Source organism: Sinocyclocheilus anshuiensis, unplaced genomic scaffold (assembly GCF_001515605.1).
Source record: "Sinocyclocheilus anshuiensis isolate Anshui unplaced genomic scaffold, SAMN03320099.WGS_v1.1 scaffold6201, whole genome shotgun sequence".
Classification (NCBI taxonomy): domain Eukaryota; kingdom Metazoa; phylum Chordata; class Actinopteri; order Cypriniformes; family Cyprinidae; genus Sinocyclocheilus; species Sinocyclocheilus anshuiensis.
In genome coordinates this window covers 1-7,509 of record NW_015549929.1, presented here as the reverse complement: position 1 = coordinate 7,509, position 7,509 = coordinate 1, and the positions used below count along the sequence as shown (strand labels likewise).

Below are 7,509 nucleotides of genomic sequence, written 5' to 3'. Positions count from 1 at the left end.
CTACAAACACACCAGAAACTACAGGTATTAATCAGTTATGAAGAGACTCTGATAGATCTGCTAATATAAGGATAGATAAGATAATGCTGAGTTATCTTGTGTGTTAACTAATTAAAATATGATTGTCATGATTAATCTGAACTAACATCCATCCTTTCCAGCTCAAGCTGATTCAGCGACAGCAGTGATTCCAGTCCGCATCACAAACTCTCAGGATCCCTCAACTACAAACCCACCAGAAACTTCTACAGGTACATGATGCTGCTGCTGCTCTTTAGCATTGATGATGTTACTGATGATCAGTGGTGGAAATGGCCAAAATTCACCGGTGGGAGTCTAGATAGACTCTGCGGGGTGTGTGGGGAGGACATAAGGGTAATTTTAGATGAACTTTCGGATGCATTTAATTATAAAACCCCTCTGTAATCTATAATAGATTACACTCATTTTATTTTTTTTTCTAAACCTTCTTGAATATCAAGACAGGCACCCTGCAATTCTGGCCAAATTAAAGATACGCTGTGTCTGAATTTGCACATTATAATGTAACTCCTTAAAGTGATTTGCAGGGGTATATACATATTGTCATATCATTTAAGTAAACAAGGGCGCTGTATGATTTCTCACCTAAGACTATGGCATAAGAGACAATATCACATTCTGTCTATTGATATTTGTTTGTTCCTTCAGCCCTTAAAAGTGTCATAAGTATTTTAATAATGTGACTTTAACATCGGCCTAAATATAGGCTACAGTATGTTCAGTGAAGGGGGCTTGATAAGTCAGTTTCTCCTCACCTTATACTTTCATGAGATCTGAAATTCACCAACAATCGGTTTTGCTGTACTTTTGCTAAACATCTGAACTCGGTAGAGTGCACACTATTGGGAATCTGTGTTGCAGATTTGGCACATTTTTCTGAAGAAACCTTTAGAGTCTAGAAACTCATTGCAGCTAAAGACACAAGTCTCACCATGTATTTCAAATCTGAGAATGATGAAATGATTTAATTTTTTTTTTAGATGAGACTTTCTTTTTGGGCAAACCAAAGAAAATGTGAGGTATGAATTGAAACATAACAGGTGCTGTAAAGACAGAGAACTTTTACCTACAGCACAAATGTAACAATGGTGGATTTGCAAATAAAACAATTTAATTTGTTAAATATTGAAGTAATACTTCAGTAATTTATTTTAGTTGAATCCTCTGTTGACCTGTTATGATTAAATGTACAACAAAATACACTGTATTTGAGTTCTACTTGTTGAGTATAAAAATAGTATAGGTAAAAATAAATGTTTTGAGTTGCAATTAATTATAATCATAATTTATAATAATGCAATACTTTGTATCGTTATGAACTTTACCTTTTCAATAATTTAACCACACTTCAAATAGTGCTTTTCACAATTTTGCATGGTTGCAAAGCAGTTTTACATACATATGTGACCCTGGACCAAAAAAAAACATTAAAAAGTTTTTAAGTCGCTGGGGTATATTTGTAGCAATAGCCAAAAATACAATGTATAGGTCAAAATTATAGATGTTTCTTTTATGCCAAAAATCATTAGGATATTAAGTAAAGATCATGTTCCATGAAGATATTTTGTAAATTTCCTACCGTGAATAAAAAAAATGTGTGTGTATATATATATATATATAATTTATTTATTTATTTTTTTTAGTTTTTTCCCCGTGTTTAAATTAATCTCACAATGTCACTTCTTATCTTGCAGCTTTTATAAATCTTGTGACTTTTTCCATAATTGCAGATTATATATCATAATTGTGACTTGTATTTGCCACTTTATATCTCCCGGTTATACAATATCACAGTTGCGACTTTTTCCTTATAACTGCAACTTTAGGAATTTGACTTTTATTTTGAACTATTCCACAGTTAGCTCTTTTGTACTTGGAAGCAGAAATGGTCTTTGTAAAAATATCTTTAAAATCAAACATTAAAATCTTAAATTATTTTACAAAGCAAAATCACAAAATTGGCATCTTCCCAATTTGGCCTGCGACTATAAAGTTGCAGATGAATTTGCATCAAAATACTGAGTTAGATTGAATGCACAGCCTTTGACATCAACAACAAACGATACATCCTTTGCTCAAAATCGATACAAATGATTTTGTCCTTCTTACGAAGAGTTGATTCTTTCCCTGCTATCTGCAAATCACTGATAAAGGAATCTGGTACTTTTAAAAAGTATCGTATTGGAAATGTTCTGACATCATTTTTTTTTTCTCTCTTCTCAGGTGGACCCAAACCCTCAGCCTATCACCATGCGTCCTCGCTGCATGACCTGTTGAACTCTCTGCCAGCTGAGCATCACCTGATGTTTGAAACAAAAGCCGAGATTTGATTCTCCCGTATGCCTCTCTGAGACTGAGATTGGCACTTGTTCCTCGTTCGAGCCGTTTGCATCTGTGCTTCCTGCAGCGGGACCGAGAGAGGAGGAGATGTCTGGACTAGGCGAGGCAGAGCGCTTTCATCAAACAAAGAGGACATTCAGTACCGGGGCAAACAAAGGTTCTGCCCACGTTTGGTCACAAAGAGCGATCAGACTCTAGTTTGTGCCTAGAACGGTTGTACGTAGAATCAGGGAATTTTGGGCATGATCACTAGAGAATTATGGGTGAGAAGCCATTCTAGATGCTGCACATAGTGCTTTATTTTGCTGTGAACGAGGGCCTAGTCCCTCTTAAAACCAGCTAAGGTCTGCCACCTTAGATGCTAGCAGGCATGTGATGCCGTCCTCTCCCAAAACCATCATCATGTACGTCTCATTTAGTGTTGATGTTAGCCAAAGAGATCGGTTTAACGTTCATGTGAACTGGTAATTCTACACTGGCTAGGTTCTTAATTCCATCTACAACATGTTTGAAACTTGTTTAAAGTGATTTTCACACATACATACCCATATAAACTAACTGGACGGAACTATGAAAGAGGACGCCACTTCATAACCCCAATGACATGTCCATGCTCACTCAGCCCAACAACTAGTGTCGATAAGGGGTGAATGAAGCAACTCATCTTATGATCCTGTAGCTGTATGAAAGCCATATAATGTATGTCTGTGGGGATTGTTTGTATTGTATGTTGTCATATCATTTAAGTAAACAAGGCCGCTGTATGAGTTCTCACCTAAGACTATGGCACAAGAGACAATATCACATTCTGTGTATCGATATTTGTTTGTTCCTTCACCCCTTAAAAGTGTCAAGTATTTTAATAATGTGATTTTAACATCAACCTAAATATAGGCTACAGTATGTTCAGTGAAGGGGGCTTGATAAGTCAGTCTCTCTTCACCTTATACCTTCATGAGCTCTGAAATTGACCAACAATCGATTTTGCTATACTTTTGCTAAACATCTGAACTCGGTAGAGTGCACACTATTGGGAATCTGTGTTTCAGATTTGGCACATTTTTCAGAAGAAACCTTTAGAGTCTAGAAACTCATTGCAGCTAAAGACACAAGTCTCACCATGTATTTCAAATCTGAGAATGATGAAATGATTTAATTTTTTTTTTAGATGAGACTTTCTTTTTGGGCAAACCAAAGAAAATGTGAGGTATGAATTGAAACATAACAGGTGCTGTAAAGACAGAGAACTTTTACCTACAGCACAAATGTAACAATGGTGGATTTGCAAATAAAACAATTTAATTTGTTAAATATTGAAGTAATACTTCAGTCATTTATTTTAGTTGAATCCTCTCTTGACCTGTTATGATTAAATGTACAATACAATACACTGCATTTAAGTTCTACTTGTTAACTACAAAAATAGTATAGATAAAAAGTAATGTTTTGAGTTGCAAATAATTATAATTATAATTATAATTCATTATGATGCAATACTTTGTATAGTTATGAACTTTACCTTTTCAATAATTTGACCACACTTCAAATGGTGTTTTTCACAATTTTGCATGGTTGCAAAGCAGCCCCATATGTGACCCATGGACCAAAAAAAACAGTCTAGATTGTTTGTTATAAAGCAAATAGCCAATAAATAAATTTGCTTAAAAATCAGTATCAGTATCAGAATCCAATTTGATAGTTAAAAAAAAAAAAAAAAGAAAGAAAAGACAATCTGAATTCTGAATCAGCTATGATCGGCGCATCACTAATTAAAATACTAAATAAAAGGCCTCAAATTTGAAGTACAATCTGGGATGTCTTTTTCTATCAATTCTTCAATAGGTAGATCTTGTCTTTCATAAAGGCCGAGGTCAGGGATAAAAAGGTTGGTGACCACTGCTTTAAACACTTACATTTTTGCTCCGTCCATGCAATAAATGCGCAGCCTTCGACTGCTCAGGTAATGTCGTCGGTATGACCGAGAGCCATTGAAAAACTACAGAAACTACTTCACTTTAGCATTACTGGCCACGAGTACTCAGGAGAGATCACACATCAGCTGCTCAAAAAATGTGTCAGTGAGACGAACGGAGCACGAGCGCAATCCTGTGACAGTCACAGGCGGGAAATAGTGCTGCGCGTGAAGGAGAGATGCGAGGCATGAACACTGTTCAAGGTCTCCATTAATTTCTGCTTGTAGTAATTTAATGTGTATATATTTTGAAAGCATTGAAGTGCTATAGAAATTATTCAATTATGCAATTATTCGCGATTCATTAGATTCTTAGCGTTTTAAATCGATTACTGTCCGAAATCGACGATTCATGATTCAAAAATCATGTTTCAAGATCGATGCATATGTATCGTCAGGGTTTGTAATCGATGCATTGAGAAAACGAGTGAATCGTTACACCCCTAGTTTATTCCTTCCTCATGCACTGAAACATAAGCAGTACGTTCACATTCTTCCACCAACTAACGGAACTGTCTGTTTTAGTGAATGTACAAGAATAAAACTAATGTTATGCCGGTTTATCCAATTGTTTCCTGCAGCGTTAATGATGGATAATGTCAGGTAAAAGGGAAGCAAAACATGCAGATGATATTTAATGTTGTGTCCGCTGACTTTAACAGCTTCAAGTTAAACACATTTTAGTGTTCTCTACAGTGATTTCTGCTGCTGCGTTCGCTGCTTTCATTGCTGCTCTTCTCTGGCTGATCTGGAGAAAAAGAGCTGGTGAGAAAAACAGATTTTCTCCTTTCTAACAATTAAAAACAGTTCAGATCTCACTGTAAGATCTCATGTTCAGATTGTATGCATCATAGAAACATGGATTATGTGACTCTGAGAAACAGAAGATTATTCCTCACAGAGTTATCAAATCAAACAACAATCATTTCTATCATTCATTTTAAAGATTCTACCAAATCTTGCTTCTTTTGAAATCTGAGCATCGTTAGCATTGTTAAAATTTAGTGTTTTTCATGTGTGTCTTATCTTAAATATTCATATTTCATGAGGCACATTGTTTTCAGGTAATAAAAGAGGGACTGATGAATCGGTGGTGAGTTCAGTAATACCAGTGATTTAGATTTGATTTCTGTCTTTAAAGCTCAATAAAGTGTGAATCATGCAGTTTTAACTCTTTGTTTTCTGAAGGTCAAAAATGAGAATGAAGATAAAGGAGCGTATGAGAAGATCACCATGTCCACTCCTGCTGCTGCGAGAGACAATGTGAGTCAAACAAACCATTCAGTTCAATTCAGTTCTAAAATGTAATTTGCTAAAAGCTTCTTTATTATTTCACACATTACAGTGAGAGATATATCTGTTCTGTGCGTTAAACGTTTGCACTGATGTTTAGGAGCAGACAGATGATGTGACTTACTCTGAAGTCTCTTCTTCCAGTAAAAAGCCAGTAAAATCGCTCAAAGTGAGCAGATAGCAGCTCATTCCCTTGTTCCTCATCACTGTCTGCTGTTCGGTCCTATTCAGAGAAAAGCACAGCAGCTTCCCTCATCTATACACTGCTGAGATGTAGTTCTGAATCTGAATCTCAGATAAATGAAGCTTTATCAACATGTGGCTGCGGTTCAAACACTGACGGAGAAACTCTGTGCTGTTCTTTCAGGATCATGATGATTCAGTGACTTATGCTGCCATCAGATGAACAGAAAATGAGCCGCTGGGTGAACTTTACGCCTCTGTGAACAGGAACAAGAGCTGCACAAATAAACATTCATAATCCAGATCACTGCATGAGCTCCTCATATCAGCAGCAGACGGGACGTTTCCACCACTGCTGAGATTCATAATCAAAGTGATGTAATGAAAAAAAAAACCTACTTGCTTTCAGCTTTTGTATATTGGCTGTTTCTTGTAGAAAAAAATTGGTAACGCTTTAGATTACAACCAGGGGGTAACAACCAGATATGCAACCTGCAAAGAACTGCGTAAGTAAACTGAAGTTACAGTGTAACTTTTTTGGAATTATAGTGTACCTATTCAGTACCTCCGTGTAGGTATAGGGGAATAATATGCGACGTTTGGGGAATAAAGGGGTAACAACCTGTAAAATTACAGATCATTTATACTGTAAGTATTTTAAAATGAAGGGGTACCTATTCTAATATTAAGTGGTATGATATGTATGACCTAAACAACAATCTTATGTTTAGGAGTGATTTAGAAAGACGATATACTTTTCATAATTTTATATTGGTAGCCTATTTTATTACAGGCCTAGGTATTTTTTAACCATGGGGTATACATTATATTATTAAAGGATACATGATGGAGATTACTGAACAACAAAACTGAACATCTAGTGAAACGAGTTAATGAGTTTCTGTTATGATTTATAATTCACGAGTCTACTTACCTTATGAAAGCTTATTCGTCGATCTCAGCTGAGTCACACCAGCAACTTCCCAACACCACTATCACCAAATAACTTACAATGATACACCATCAAGGTTCAATGCAGCTTAAAGCAAGCTTAGCTCTTTCCAGCTGTTCACCGAAAAAAATACATGATACAACACTTGTATTTAATTGGATGTATACTGTGATGTTTTTATAGCAAAAAAAAAAGTAGAGAGTTTAATTTGGTCATCAAACAAATAAATTAAAACTACTGCAATATTTTTCTCTGTAATTACTGTGCAAATATATACCTGTTCTGTGTTTAAGTCCAACTTAAAAAGTGGTGCTTTGTTCCCCCCTTGTTCTGTGTAGTTACAGGGTAAATACAACATTTGCGGGTTGAAAATTAAAGTGGTGCTTGTTCGCTCCTTGTTCCATGTAGTTACAGGGTAAATACAACATTTGTAGGCTGTAAATTAAAGTGCTGCTTGTTCCTCCCTTGTTCCGTGTAGTTACAGGGTAAATACAACAGTTGCGGGCTGTAAATTAAAGTGGTGCTTGTTCCTCCCTTGATCCATGTAGTTACAGGGTAAATAAACCATTTGCGGGCTGTAAATTGAAGTGGTGCTTGTTCCTCCCTTGTTCCATGTAGTTACAGGGTAAATACAACAGTTGCGGGCTGTAAATTAAAGTGGTGATTGTTCGCTCCTTGTTCCGTGTAGTTACAGGGTAAATACAATATTAAACTAGTATGCTGGAAC

General features: G+C 36.0%; 1 long non-coding RNA gene across 1 annotated transcript; it reads left to right on the top strand.

Annotated features, from left to right (window-relative positions):
• The first annotated feature begins 5,537 nt into the window (after positions 1–5,537).
• On the top strand, positions 5,538–6,144 carry LOC107660955 (uncharacterized). Its single transcript, XR_001631057.1, has 3 exons — positions 5,538–5,617; positions 5,748–5,816; positions 6,015–6,144. It is a non-coding gene; the product is annotated as an uncharacterized LOC107660955 (long non-coding RNA).
• The last annotated feature ends 1,365 nt before the right edge of the window (positions 6,145–7,509 follow it).